Source organism: Lactuca sativa, chromosome 1 (assembly GCF_002870075.4).
Source record: "Lactuca sativa cultivar Salinas chromosome 1, Lsat_Salinas_v11, whole genome shotgun sequence".
NCBI classification, from domain to species: domain Eukaryota; kingdom Viridiplantae; phylum Streptophyta; class Magnoliopsida; order Asterales; family Asteraceae; genus Lactuca; species Lactuca sativa.
In genome coordinates this window covers 61951960-61968432 of record NC_056623.2, presented here as the reverse complement: position 1 = coordinate 61968432, position 16473 = coordinate 61951960, and positions in this window count along the sequence as shown.

Below are 16473 nucleotides of genomic sequence, written 5' to 3'. Positions count from 1 at the left end.
GGCTGAAGTGGGTGACACCCAGTTAGCTAATGGACAAGTTCCTGACAGCACTCTCATAGGTCCAGAAATCATACGGGAAATGACAGAGAAGATCGTTCAGATTCATGAATGACTAAAAGCCTCTAGAGACCATCAGAAAAGCTACACAGACAAGCGAAGGAAACCTTTGGAATTCCAGGTGGGAGACCGAGTCCTTTCGAAAGTCTCACCCTGGAAGGGCTTGATATGCTTCAGAAAGTGTGGTAACCTAAATTCAAGATACATAGGGCTTTTCGAGATTCTTGCTAGAATCGGCCCTATCGCTTACAAACTCAATCTACCGCGTGAACTCAGTAACGTACATCCTACTTTCCACGTCTCGAACTTGAAAAGTGTCTGTCCGACGAGACTCTTGTAATCCCACTCGACGATATTGAGATCAACGAGAGCCCCAACTTCGTGGAAGAACCTATAGAGATCATGGACCGAGAGGTCAAGAAAACAAAACAAAGTCGTATCCTGATAGTGAAGGTTCGCTGGAATGCCAAGCAAGGACCTGAATTCACTTGGGAGCGCGAGGATCAAATGAAACTGAAATATCCTCATCTTTTTGCTTAGTTATTTGTAACTACTTATTTGCTTAAACTCTAATTTTGGGACGAAATTCCCTCTAACGAGGCGATGATGCAACAACTCAAAATTTCTATATTATAACAAACCTTGCATTCAATCAAAGTCAAACTTTCAATTGCTAAATTTTAGCAGTTTTGGAGTCAATTTGAGTGTTCTAAAGCCAAGTACTGCAAGAGATAATGGAGAGAGGATACTCTAGGGTTAATTGCACAACATTTAAGTTCCAACACTCCAAGAGTTTGGAGTTTACGGCCATCACATGGAGTTTACAGCTGTAAACACTAGGGTAAATATGACATTTAGTCATTTTATGTCATTATTTCCATATTCAAAGCCTATAAACTCTTTTCTCTCAAGTATCATCCAAGTTCTTCACTAGATCTTCAACTTAGTAAGTGTTTTCTTCCATAATTAGCTGATAAACTTCATTATCTAGTGTTGGTGTATGATTTCATCCATGAAATCTCTTCATTTGACAGATAATCAAGTGTTCTTCATTTCACCAAGAACACACACTAGTGTTCTTGAGCCTTAAGCACCCTTTCAAGCTTCTACACTGTAATTACTCTTGTCTTAGCTTGTTGTATGCTTGAATTAGCTAGTTTACACTTAGAATTCATCAAGAAATCATGATCAAAAGGGAGTTTATGGCCAAGGAACCTTCCTGGGCCGTAAACTCTATAAAAGGGTCCAAAGGAGCCCTAATAACTTCTCAAGCCGTAGGAACAAGTCTAGAACACTTCTATCATAAGCTAGGGACCTTAACCTTTGATTTGGTACAAGATACCATGAGTTTATGGCCGTACACTCATGAGTAAGTGGTTCCTAGGCCTTGAACACTAGTTAGTGGTGCATTGGTGCCACCTTTCCTTCCTAGGGTTAGACTTTAGCATAGAACACTTCATATTGACTTATAGGACCTTAAATCACAACTTGCTGCTTAGTAACATGATTTTATGGCCGTAAACTCATGAGGAAATGGTCTTTGGGCTGTAAACTCACATTGTTCATACCATATGGACCATAAACTCCCAAGTGAGGCCCTACACCCCCTTGTGTGCAACCCTATGTGGTTTAACACTTCAGTACAAGTGTTTCCTAGTCCCTAAGGTTGTTCTATTACCTAATTAGCTGTTACAAACACTAATTGTAAGCATATATGTGTCGTTATATGTTAACTAGGATCCGTGTGTGCTCTAGTCCTCACTTGACACTTAGCATCCTACACCGATCATACATTCACATCACTCACATCAGGTGAGTTCATACCCCATTAACCAACCTTTTAAATGCTTGTACATGCTTTTAAATTCTTTTATGGGGGGGAGGGGAATACAAATTGAATATCATAGTTATTATACACTTCACATGTGATTTATAACTAGCAAACCTATGGAATTGCCATACTTTCAAACTGTCTTATCAAACAAACTACTTTTAAATCGTTTTATAAACTGACATCAAGTCATGATTATTTATTATTTCAAAACCGTTAAATGTATTACAAAACCTGTTTTCAACTTACGTGTTGTTAAAAACCCTATCTATACACTTACGTAGTAAGTATATATATATATATATATATATATATATATATACATATATATATATATATATATATATATATATATATATATATATGTGTGTGTGTGTGTGTGTGTGTGTGTGTATGTATGTATTGATAAGATAGTTGTGACTTCGGCTCCAACACTTTTGTGTAGCAAAAGTGTATAAACATACATGGATTTTTCAAACTACATTACTAGTAAACTATAATAGGTATAGTTTAGGAGAAGTACTTGCTATTCCCAGTACAAAGGGAACATACAAGAATCAGTTCATTCATGAGTCTATACCAATATACTACATACTATATGAACAGATAGTAGTACATAGTACATGAACGGATAGTAATACAAACTATATGAAGAGATACTATTACATACTATATGAAGAGATACTTCTACATACTATATGGGGCTTACCATTCTACACCCGGCTGTTAGCTACAGTGGGAAACTGCACATCGACGGATGTCTACGGTTGTTCGGTTCGGTGAGATGCCACGCTGTGTTAATCCTATTACAAAAGGATATGATTTCAATGATTGTATAATTTTCCCTTTTACTTTTATCTTGTGACACATTCACATAAACGATGAGGTAGACTATATTTTGATAATAATAGTTGTAAACCTCCAAAACTTTCTGGTCTTGGTAGAAGACTACATTTTATACTAGTAGGAAATATGAGATTTTATAGGGTTTTCTTACTTATATGAACTTTTCATCAATCATCTACAAGTCTTTTCTTTATAGTTTTACAAATCAAAGACACTAAAATACTTATGAATTCACCAGCTTAAATGCTGATCTACGCTTTCAAAATAACTTGTATTCTCAGGTCCTTAGTAAACAGGTATTGGTGACAGGTTTTCAGAAGATGGAGTATAGACAAGGCTCGTCTTTTTATTTTATCATTCATTTTTGGTGTCTATTACATTACAAAGCACACACATGTATTAAAACTCTACTATTAACGCAATGGATGATGTTGTTTCTTAATTGTTTACTACTTTGCATTGTTATGATACCTTACATGACGTCCTCCTCCCCAAAACGTTTCCCCCGTTCTTGGTTTTGGGGTGTGACAACAATACAGGGAAAACATCGACCTCAAACCGACCTACCGAAAATGAAATTTTCGCAGTCGTACTGAAAAACATGAAAAATAACGCTAGAACATATCCCTAAACTTAGATTATGACCAAAAGAGTAAGTAGTGAACGAGTAGAGTATCATCTACTACCTACTAGATCCAGCCCTGGATTTAGCTAACTGGCGTTCTGTCTCGTACATACGCCTTTCTTGTGTTACTTGTTGTTCTCGGAGTTCTCTGATTTTGGCTTCTGATGTCGTCAGTTCTCTCATTAGGTAATTAGTATGATTCCTTGTCGCATAATGATTGTCTTCTAGGTAGCGAATGTGAACATTGTTGACTCTCGTAGAAGTATCAACCTGCATGACTCGGTCAATAGCAGCTCTTCCTTTTTCCTCGTTACGCGCCACATGACGAACTAACACTGGGAGGGCTCTATCTGCTGAGCCTCCTGCATCTAAATTATAGAAGTTTCAGTCTCCTAGGTAAGGACGTTCTGACCCTGTTTGTTACTCCATTTGTCTAAGTTAATCACCCATAGAGGTGTCAGACCTTGGAAGTTTTGTCGTGGATTAGGATTCTGAGCTACTGTTGGTGGATTGTAGGCTTCTGATCTAGAACTGGCATATTCGGAAGAATCTTCTGCAAAATCATCATCTAGGGGGATTTCATGATTCTCTATGGGCTCTGCATCGAGCCATCCTGCATTTCCCTGATTGGGAAAGTAGGGGTCTCCGGGTAGATGGAATCCAGCCATTGTTATCTAAGCGAGAATAGGAATACAAGAAACTTATAGTTAATTGATAATGTATTTTCTATGACATGAATTGAACCGGGTACTGTTATAACTACAAAGTATATACTAATTATATATAACTTGGGAAAAATAGACCTTCGATTATATGACCCTGCTCTAAGTCCACAACTAAACGAGGAACACGAAGTAAAGCTAGATCACATATTCTAAGTCTATAAAACTTTAATTATATATAAATTTAATATATTCTTAATATTTATAGCTTTACCAGAATGATTCTTTTGATTACACACGTTTGTTTTTAGTATATAGTGCCTAAAATACTCCTATAGTATTTTAACTTTTTGTTCTATTCTAGAGTTCTTCTGTATATATGTAGTCGGTAAGTTTAAGACTTGTCGCAACATTACCATGACTCCCAAACACATGTTGGTCATATCTCAAACCAATATAGTTGATCAGGCTATATTAATCCCAGATATGATTACATAACTGCCTAGGTTTGACTGCAATTTTCCAACATCCAAATACTTTTGAGTTGTTATGACTGTGATACTGTTCTTGTATTTATGAGTGTTAGTATACTTCTTGTAAAAATATTTAAATTTTAAAAGTATACTTGTAGTCAGAGCTTTCAGCCCCAATGTATTTATAGTTTGTAGATCTTTTATGGATTAATATACTGAGTTCACTATAAACAATGCTCTGATACCAATCTGTCACACCCCCAAACCAGATGGTGGAAACATCCGCAGGTGGAGGACTTCATTTGTAGTATCACAACACATGCATAAGTACAAACAACCATTGAATTTAAAAAGTATAAGTATTTACATGTATTCAAACGTTGTATATTGACACCAAAATAGTTATAGCAAAAGACATAAAATATGACTCAAAACAACTCCATCTTCTCAAAAGCTCGGGGAGTACCTACTTATTGATTCCCTGAGAATACAAGTAATTTGAAAATAGAGTATCAACATAAAGTTGAGTGAGTGCATAAGTATTTATGTCTGGTAGTATGTTTTCTGTTCTTTGAATATGTAAACAGATCAAGAAAATCCTATATTTTCGGTTGTATAGGAAAAGTAGTTTTAATCTCATAAAATCGTTCTATTTGTAAACCATTGTTCTATGTTTGTATTATTTTGTAAAACCTGTAAAAGTGAATGTGCCTTGCTCCACCAGCTGTTATTGTAAACTGTAATGTAATACTGTAAACTATATCTCTGTAAACTAGTACTTTGAAAATGTACTCATGTTTAGTTAATTATACACTAACGTATTGTTAATATCTTTTTAATGAGTTATTATAACCATACTATGACTAGATGTCCAAAAACAAACGCTTTGAAGGCGTTTAAACTGTTGATAACAATTGTCACTCATAGGCGTGTATGCCCGACTATAGCTAGCATCCCGAGTGCGGGGTTGTCAATCCCAATATAGATCTATACACACTTGTTTCGATCCCTGACTGGAGATTCTGGTTATAATATCAGGAATTTAACTATGTTATTTAAATGAATAAACAAGCTGAACATATTGACTCATAAAAAAGCATATAATCATTACGTGTATAATGAGAACCCAATCATTCTGAAATAAATGATTGATAGTATGCTCCTTGTTTAGTATACTCGAAATGTAGTAGTAGTGTAACCTAGTTTAATATTGAATCAAATTGTTGTTTTTGTACACCAGTGTAAACCCATGTTCTTGTAAAATAGTGTACTCTAATATGCTTGACTTGTGAGTTAGTGTTCTTGAATCATAAATTATACCTATTATAATTTATATGTACTTTATGTAATGATACTAACTGTTCAGGAATGCAACCGCTTCCTTTACATGTTACAAGGGTATTGAAACTGAAAGAAATAACCTTTATATTTATATACATACATAAATATATAGAACTAAAATTTAAATGACATTCTGACAAATAATTGATACTCTAAACCCACATCCAAACAAGGATGTTTAGTTCCATAAGTGAAATATCATAGTAAAACAAGTCCTTTATAGTAATTTATATAGCATATATGCATCCAATTTGTTAATATAATCATAGGAACGATTGGAAACTGCACTAATTTGTAAGTATATCTTACAAATTCGAGTGTTAGAAGCTAATTTGGAATCTGATAGGTGTTCACGGCTAGGAGATGAAGAGTTCACAGCCTTAGCTTGAAGGGTTCACGACCCTATGTTCTTGAATGATTGAAGAACACTTGATGACCCTAGACCAATTTCTAAGAAGATTCAAAGGTTTTCAGGTGGTTGTTCTTCGTGTTCTTTGTGTGTTCTTCGTGAAAACTAGTGAAATCAAATGATTTTTAGCCTAGTATAAGAGGATTGAATGATGTTCTTGAAAGAACACGATCAAGAAGTGATACCTGTTAGATCTTATGAAGAATTAGTGATTTAACATGTGAATAAGATGAGAAGGGATGAATATAGCATGTTCTTGAGGAGAGAGGTTCTTCTTTGTGTTCATGACTGATGATACTTGACAGAAAAAGACATGGAATGGTGTTTGAATGTGTAAAAAGTGAAGAAAAATCGGTTGAAATGCTTATGAATGTGAGGGTTCTCGGCCCGATGGGTTCACGGACAAAGGCGGTTAGTGTTTTGCGGCTTCGGTTCGCGGTTCGGGGTTCACGACTCGCCTGATCCCAGCTCACACGTTCACGGCTCTCGTTTGCGGTCAGAGGATTTACAGTTCGAAGAGAAAGAAGAGAAGAAGGGTGCGAAAGTTCTCGATTTTTAAATATTTCTCTTCTAATTTCAAACACAATCATTTTAAGGATTTTTAACAAGAAAAGGTTATTATTTTAACCTTAATACAAACCCAAAACAATAAAGAAGACTATAGTTGACCCAAGTTTTACTTTAGTTGACTAGGGTTGACTTTACAAGGAGAAAATAATGGAGTGTCACACATTTTAAGTCATGCATTATAACCAGAATCTCCTGGAGGTAGAGCGAGATAGTTGTGTATAGATCTATAAGTGAATGACAACCCCACACCTAAGCTGTTAGTAATAGCTAGACGGGCCAGTCTAGGGTGACAAATATATACCAATTCTGACGTCTGAAGAATGTCGTACAGACATAGCAGTCATATCAAGCATGCTTATTAGAACTCACTTCGGGATTAACAATACTATCTTGGTTGGAAGCTAACGTTTCACTATTTTTATAAACCTAAAACTACATACTACTTTTCAATACACTATTGCTTCACTTCTGGTCTTAGGGTTTAAGACTACAATTTTCATACATCAGAAAATATTGGGTTTTCTGGAAACATACATTTTCATACTTACAAGAGAAAGATATAATGGACATATATACATTTTAGTCTTGATTATAAGAATTACAGCTCATTTTATAGAAAATATAAGATTTTTTGTAAGCATAGTAGACAATTTTAAACAAGCATTTACAAACCTTTTTCATACAAAAATGCTTATGAACTCACTAACATTCATTGTTGACATTTTCAAAAAAAAAAATGTATTCTCAGGGGACTTGTAAACAGGTATCCTAAACATGTTGAGTATAGGAGTTTCTGCATCCTAGAGGTTTTATTTCTCAGTCATATATTGTGTAATTTTTGAACAAACACATTATGTAAATGTTGAAATTTGTATTCTCAGTGTATGTTGTTTGGGTCGCTATGTTTCAATTATATTCAACTGTTATCATACTATACAATGGCGTCATCCGCCCCGGACATTTCTGCCATCCTGGTTCGGGGGTGTGATAGATTGGTATCAGAGCATTGTTTAAGTGAACTAGTATATCTAACCATACAAGATATACAACTATAAATACAATGGGACTAAAACACTCTGTCTAAAAAGTATACTTTAAAAATATAAGTAATTTATAAAAGGGTACATATGCACATGCATGCACATTTGGAATAGTGTCATAAAAAGAAACAAAGAAAAAGTTTTTTTTGGATGAGTTGTACATTGCGACTAAACATAGACAGTTATATAATCATATTTGGGGGTAAATATAGCCTGATCAACTATATTTATATAAGATATGACCAACATGTGATTGGGAGTGGCAGAGGTGGAAAACGAGTCTAAAACTTATACCAATAAGATCTGAGAACCAAACATAAATGAATTAAAATACTATACGGGTATTTTAGCACATTATAAGCTTTTCATGTACTTCTCATACTTATATTATCGTATAGACAGGATGGTAGGTTTCCATGTCCCGAGAGATCCCTACTTCCCCAACTAGGGGAATGGAGGATGGATTGAGGAGGATCCCGAGGAGATTTTGGAAGAGGAGCCAGAGGAAGAGTTGGAGGAAGAGATAGAGGAGGAAGAGGAGGAGGATGATTCGGATGAAGAATCAAAAGTCATCAATCCTCCCTACGTAGCTCGAGTCCCTGTACACCATTAAGGTTACAACGGGCCTACGCCCCGCTGGGTAGAGGACCTTCACAGATAGAGTCGACATCAGAGGCAGCGCCCACCCTTTGGTATGGAGCGAGGTTTTTATAACCTCCGCCACGGGGGACCAGCTGGCAGGGCCCCTCACGTCATGATCTAGCAGATCCCAGACATTAGTTACTAGACAAGGGCAATGGAAAATCGCGTAACAGAGTTGGGAGTTGCAGCAGAGGTCACGGACGCACGTAATCGAGACCTTAAGAGGGATTACTATCCCATGGACCGACTCATCGAGGACCTTACCACCGCCCGAGCGGAAGTAAAGGAATATCAGCAGAGACATGCGGCTTTCAAGGAGAGAGTGATCACAGCCGAGCGTCGGTTAGCGGAGCTGCAAGGCGCCTCTACTTCATCCCAGGGACCACAGTGGACTACTCTTCGAGAGTAGGACTCATCATACTCACCACTTGTACTAGTAGTCTATCATTAATGAAACAACTATGTGTTTTTATTTATGGATGTTTTTATTCACTATTTTCTCTTTTCATTACTATATGGTATAATATAGTTTCATTTATGAGTACAAGCAAGTCATCGTAACAACTAGGAACAAATGAGTTCTATTACAACAATGACCGAACCATAATCTTATAAAAACTCATCGGCATTTCACTTTATCACAGAAAATGTCGCCCCAGAGATGCAACAGGCGCAAGAACAATACAATTACACCACCACCACTGCCGCCTCCACCACAAATGGATTCGGCTATGTTCCAAGTGGCATTAACAGCCGCAGTGACTGCTGCTATGGCGCAAATAAGCAACAACAGCGCCAATGGAAATGGAAGCGGGAATGGTACAAACAGCTCCAACCAGGGGACAATCAAGAGCATCTGAGGGAATGCAGTTATAAGCACTTTATGAATTGCTAGCCCAAACCCTTCAATGGAAGCGGGGGTGTTATTACTCTAACATGGTGGTTTGAGAAGACGGATTCAGCGTTTGAAATATGTGCCTACCACGAGGAGAGAGAACTAAAATTCACATCTTGTACATTTTCTGATACAACCCTTTCATGGTGGAATGGCCATGTCAAGGCTCTAACCCTCCCGGTGGCGAATTCGATGACTTGGGAGGATCTCAAAACTTTGATACTTGAAGAATATTACCCAAGGTGTGAAGTACAAAACCTCGAACAGGAGTTATGGAATCTCACTATGAATGGCTATGACATTAAAACATACACCGCCCGATCCAGCGACCTAGCAATCATGTGCCCCAGAATGATTACTTCGGAGAGCAAGAAGGTAGAACATTTCATCTGGGGATTATCTCCCCAAATTTAAGGGAATGTAATTGTTGCCAACCTAGCAACCTTTGACAGTGCCAAACGCCTTGCGCAAAGGCTCATTGATCATGGGGTTCGACAAGAAGGTGGTAACAGATTGTGGTAACAAGAGAATGTTTGGAAACAAAAAGAAGGGTCACCAACTCAGAAACCCTCTAAAAAGCAACAGATTGGGGCAGTTCATGCCGCTACCACCCCTGCCACATCAGCACCCACTAAGCAGCATGCCGGTAATCTCCCAAAGTACGAAAAGCACCCCTTTCATCACCACAGATCCTATCGGGAGATGCAATGTACAACCTGCAACTAGAAAGGGCACACTGCCTAATACTTCAAGGCACCAACACAACAGGCCACCCAACACACTAATGTTGGGGTGAGCCAAGCGTGTTATGCTAGTGGGGAAACGGGCCACTACAAAAGGAACTGCCGGAAGACCAACAACTGAAACACTGGGGAAAAGGGAACAGTGTGAGCAATAGGACATGAGGAGACTATAAAAGATCATGCAGTGGTCCTGGTACGTTCCTCCTTAATAACATTTATGCTTGCATACTATTTGATAGTAGGGCAGAGAGAGGCTTTGTGAGTCATAAGTTTAAACATCTACTCAAACAGAACCCTCAAACACTAAACGAAACATCTATTGTGGAATTGGCAAACGGAAAAACCGAGACAACAAACAATGTATTCATAGGTTGCCCATTAACTTTGAATAACTACTCCTATCAAATCGACTTAATGTTGGTTACCATAAGGAGTTTTGATGTGATTATCGGCATGGACTGGCTAAGTCCTCACCGTGCTGACATTATGTGTTACGAGAAGGCCCTTCACCTTCACCTACTAAGCAATGAAACCTTGGTCATATACGGTGACAAAACCGGTACAAACCTTCTCATCATATCATATATCAAGGCAAATAAGTTTTTACACAAGAAGAACCATGCCTTGTTAGCCCATGAGGTCGACAAAAAGAAAGGAGAGAAGAAGATTATAGACATCCTGGAGGTATGTAATTTCCCCGATGTGTTTCCTGAAGACCTCCCAGGAGTACCCCAATGAACGACAAGTCAAATTTAGAATCGACTTGATACCCTGAGCAACACCAGTCGCAAGGTTGCCATACAAATTAGCTTCTGTTGAGATGCAAGAACTCTCCAGTCAATTGAGTGAGTTACTGGACAAGGGATTCATAATACAAAGCTTCTCTCCCTGGGGAGCTTCAGTCTTATTCGTAAATAAGAAGGATGGGTCGTTTGACATTTGCATCGATTACCGAGAACTCAACAAGCTTACCGTAAAAAAATGATACCCTCTCCCCCAGATCAACAGTCTATTCGACCAGCTACAAGGAGCAAGTTACTTTTCAAAGATAGATTTTAGGTTCGGGTACCACCAACTACGAGTCCAAGAAGAAGATATTCCCAATACCGCCTTCCAAACTTGCTACGGTCATTATGAATTCATTGTAATGCCCTGCGGTCTAACAAATGCACCCGCGACATTTATGGACCTGATGAACAGAGTCTGTCGACCCTATCTTGAGAACTTCATGATAGTATTTATTGATGATATACTAGTCTATTCACAAATTAAAGAGGAACGCAGTCAACATCTACGACAAATTCTAGAAACATTGAGGGCGGAAAAGCTGTATGCAAAATTCACCAAATGCGAGTTCTGGATCCGAAGGGTGGAATTCTTAGGTCATGTAGTCAGTGAAGAAGGGATACATATGGACCCTTCCAAAATGAAATAAATCGAAGGCTGTGCAACCCCAAGAACCCCAATGGAGATCAGGCAATTCTTAGGCCTCGCTGGTTACTACCAGAGGTTCATACAAAAAATCACCAAGATCGCCAATCCCCTCAACTCCTTAACTCAAATAGGCGTAACCTTCTTCTGTGAGGGGAAACAAGAGGTTGCCTTCCAAACCTAAAAACAAGTTCTATGCAGCACCCCGGTCTTGTCTCTCCCAGAAGGGGCAGAAAACTTTGTGGTCATTTGTGACGCATCCAACCAAGGATTAGGTTCTGTACTCATGCATCGAGGGGATTCATAGCCTATGTGTCAAGACAACTAAAGGCCCACGAGGGGGAACTATACAAAACATGATCTTAAGCTGGGAGCAGTAGTGTTCGCTCAAAAAATTTGGAGGCACTACCTCTACGGTACAAAATGCACTATCTCCATAGATCACAAAAGCTCCATCACATTCTAAACTAGAAAGAGCTCAACATGAGGCAGCGGCGATGGGTAGAGCTACTAAACGACTACGAGTGCAAGATCTGATATCATACGGGCAAAGCCAACGTGGTAGCCAATGCCCTGAGCCGGAAAGAATACTCGGGATGCCGAGTAAGAACACTAACAATCACCATTTATTCCCACTTCTCTTCGCAAATCAAGCAGGTTCAACTGGAAGCCTTGAAAAAAGAAAATATCACCAACGAAGCCTTGTGAGGGATGGACAAGAACCTTACAGTCAATGACGATGGAGCCTACTACCTTATGGACCGAATCCGGACACCAAAATTCGGTGGATACAGAGACATGGTGATGAATGAAGCCCACAAAACAAGGTACTCTATCCATCCAGGTTCCAAAAAAATGTACCTGGATCTCAAGCAACATTATTGGTGGCTGAATATGATAGCCGAAATTGCTACCTACATGAGTAAGTTCCTGATTTGTGCCAGAGTCAAGGTAGAGTAACAGAAGCCCTTGGATCTACTAAAACAACCAGACATACCCAAGTGGAAGTGGGAACGGTTAAAAATGGAGTGCATAACCAACTTGCCCATGATGGCAGATGGACTAGACGCCATTTGGGTGATTGTCGACCGATTAACCAAATCCGCCAATTTCCTGCCAATAAAGGATATGTATAAGATGGTAAAACCAACCAGGATATATATATATATATATATATATATATATATATATATATATATATAAGAGATTGTGAGTTTACATGGCGTTCCAATATCTATTATCTCTGACAGAGATAGTAGATTTACCTCACGGTTTTGGCAATCACTTCAGAGGTCATTTGGAACTCAACTCGATATAAGTACTGCTTACCATTCCCAAACAGACGGTAAAAGTGAGAGGACCATCAAGACATTAGAAGATATGAAAAGAGCCTACATGATGGACTTCAACAAAGGCGTGGGATACCCACTTCCCATTGATTGAATTCTCATATAACAATAGCTATCACACAAGCATCAACGCCGCTCCCTTTGAGGCCCTATATGAACGTAAATGCAGATCACCTCTATATTGGGCTGAGGCCGGAGACATGCAACTAGAAAAGGGGAAGGTACCCAACAACACTCTCACCAGACCCCGAGATTATCAGGGAGACAACCGAGACGATCATTCGGATTAGGGAATGACTAAAGGCGTCTAGAGACCTACAAAAGATCTACGCGGATAAACAATGGAAGCCCTTGGAATTTCAAGATGGTGATCGCGTGTTGCTAAAGGTCTCTCCTTGGAAAGGGATGATACACTTTGGAAAGAGGGGGAAATTGAATCCAAGATACATCGGACCATTTGACATCCTTTCTAGGATTGGTCCGGTGGCTTATAAGCTATAGCTACCGTTTGAACTCAACAACATACACCTTGTCTTTCATGTTTCCAATCTGAAGAAATGCCTATCTGACTAAACTCCTGTCGTCCCGCTTGACAAGATTGAAATAAACGAGAACCTCCATTTCATAGAGGAACCCATAAAAATAATGGACAGGGAGGTGAAACGAACGAAACAGAGTCGCATCCCCATTGTAAAGTTCCTATGGAGTGCCAACCGAGGACCCAAGTTCACCTGGGAACACAAAGACCAGATGAAGCAGAAGTATCCAAATCTCTTACCTAGTTCTTAAGTACCTACTCTAGAACTAAATTGCGAGACGAAATTCCCTTAACGGGGGGATGATGTGACAACTAGAAACTTTTTTTTGGGTCAAACCAAGTCCAAGGGACCTTCTGTGTGAATGTATCTACAATGTTTATCTAATGTAATCTTGATGCAATCAAACAAAATCAAATGGTTATTGCATACCTACGTGTATTGTGCACGATCTTAATCTCTCGAATTATAAGGCCTTTATCTTGTGATTTTATTACTCAAAAAATTGAAATCATCCTAAATGGGTGACCCTAAACCGCAAACCCTTCCATACAAAGCAACAAAACTAAAAACCCTTGGATTGGTGTTTTCGGCCACCTCAAGGCCGAAAACCCCATGGGAATTTGGTTTAGGTGTAAGACAAAAAGGGTTGATATAAGATTGACACCTCATTACTTTACCCTCCATTAACCATCAAATATCCACACCATGCATGAAAATACACACCAAACCTCCACATATGACACTTAAATGACCACCAAATAACTAGAAAGCAAAAACCCCCTCTCTATTTATGGGTTTCGGCCGAGGGCCTCACACACACACACACCTAAAATATATCCTCTCAACGTTTTCTATTTCTTTCTCTTAAGCTCGAGGAAAGGGTCTTCAAGGAGTGATTTTCATCAAGTAGTTCATAGAAATTGGTAACTATTTTCGAAAATCCCTTGGTGTTTCTATACATTTTTAGGTTAGTTTCATCATGTTTACACCTAGTTTTTGTTTGTGAAGTCCCTATGAAAGATACTCTTCCAAAAAGCTCATCTACTTCACTCAAGGGGGGAGCTAGGCTCGAAAATCACCATTTTCTTCCTTCAAATCATCTACAAAACCAACCTAAGGTAAGCTTTTGTGACAACCCAAAGTTTGCTCCATTGTCATAACCCGTTTCCGTCCATAAAGTTCGTCTTTTTTTTTCTTCGAATCGTTTACGTTATAGTTTTAAATTAAGTTATTTTTTTTAGGCTTCTATTATGACTTAACTGGTATCCAAACACGTTAATAACTCAAGAAAATATTCCAAATAATCAATTAGAAAAATTGTAGTTTTGACCATATCGGGTAACGGCAACTTAATCGGGTGCGACCAAAAGCCCCGTCTAACGTCGGTATCGAGTAGAATTCCACTGTGTCCAAATATTAGACCCTATTTAAAGATGATTAAGCTTCCATTTGACGCTTTTTATCTCTCTCACTACTCTCCCTCGAACCCCTCTCCTCAAACCAAAGAACTAGGTCCAGAACTCAACTTTAAGGCTTCAAATCTTCAAGGTAACTTCCCTAACTTGTTATACAACCCCTCTAGCTTCCAAATTCGAGTTTAAATCATGGATTAGGACCATTATCATGAGTTTACGCCCTAGATCAGTCCTAGGCCGTGAACTCATAGAAATTGGGTTTTTGAGCCTTAAAACCCCTCCAAACCAACTTTGAGACTTAGATATGATTTTATGGCTTACCAATTCAGAATTAGAACACCCTAATCATCATTTTTGAGGAGTAAACATTAGTTTACTGCCCAAGAACATGCTTGGGCCGTAAACTCATCATCCATGGAGAGTAAACTCAAAATCAAGTGTTTAAAGCCATTTAAACACACCTTTAGCCTTGGAATATGTGACAACCCGATATTTCAACTCTTTGTAACGACCAAAATGGGTCAAGTATTGTAACCACTTCTGAATAATAAAAATTTACTTTCATAATAAAATGTACAAATAAGTTCTATTTAATTTCCTTCTATGATTAAATGTCTTTGAACCATGATCGTACGTGAAAAGAACGCCCAAATCCGACTTCATATAGCGAAGTTATGATTTTTCCAAGTTCGGCTTAGCAACAGACAGCTAAAAACTCGAATCGGAGATCGAGCGACTTATGGCCGGAATGACCTAAACGAGAATCGAAGGTCTCGACAATGGTATTCCAGCGGTAAAGAGTCTGGCAAAAACCGACATCAGATAAAGAAGTTATGAATTTTCGAAGAAATTCCTTAAACACGATGGGTTTTTAATAAATAATAAAAAAAATAATTTCGGAATTTGCCGACGGAGTCTAAACGAAAGTTGTAGAGCGTAGTCTCACCTACGCGAGGATATAAAGACCATCGAAAACGGAGTTCGTATGAAGAAGATATGAACTTTTGAAGTTTATTAAATAAATTAATTATTTATTTAATTCAAAATTCGGATATTATCCGAAGGGGAGTCAGCATCCTCCTCCGAGGTACGCGCTGCGTACCCCTGTACGCCCCGCGTAACCGAGGGGATTGGCCTCTGATCGTCCACGTCGCACTATCCGAAGAAACCGACCCATCCGAAGCCCCGACCCGTCCGACCCGACGTCCCATCCGACTCGGCGTCCCATCCGACCCGCGTACCCAGCAACCCGTCCCATCCGAACCGAGGCAGTCGAGGCTTCGGTCACGCATGACGTACGCGTACGCGCTGCGTACGAGCGTACGCCCTGCGTACTGAGGCAGACCAGCCTTACTATAAATAGGATGCGAGGGTTTCCAAAGAAAGGGTTCATTTCTCTTCTCTCTCTCTCAACTTTGCCTCGTTTTCCGTGTCCGTTCAAACCCGAAGCTCTGGTCTTTTTGGCTCAAGTCCCGAAGGTCGATTTTGCTCCCGAGATTCCCGAGAATCCCGAGGAAAATCCGTTTCCCGAGACGAAACTCTGCCCGGTTTTCCATCTCGCTATCTCCAAAACTTTCAAGTGAGTTTCATACCCCTTAATCAACC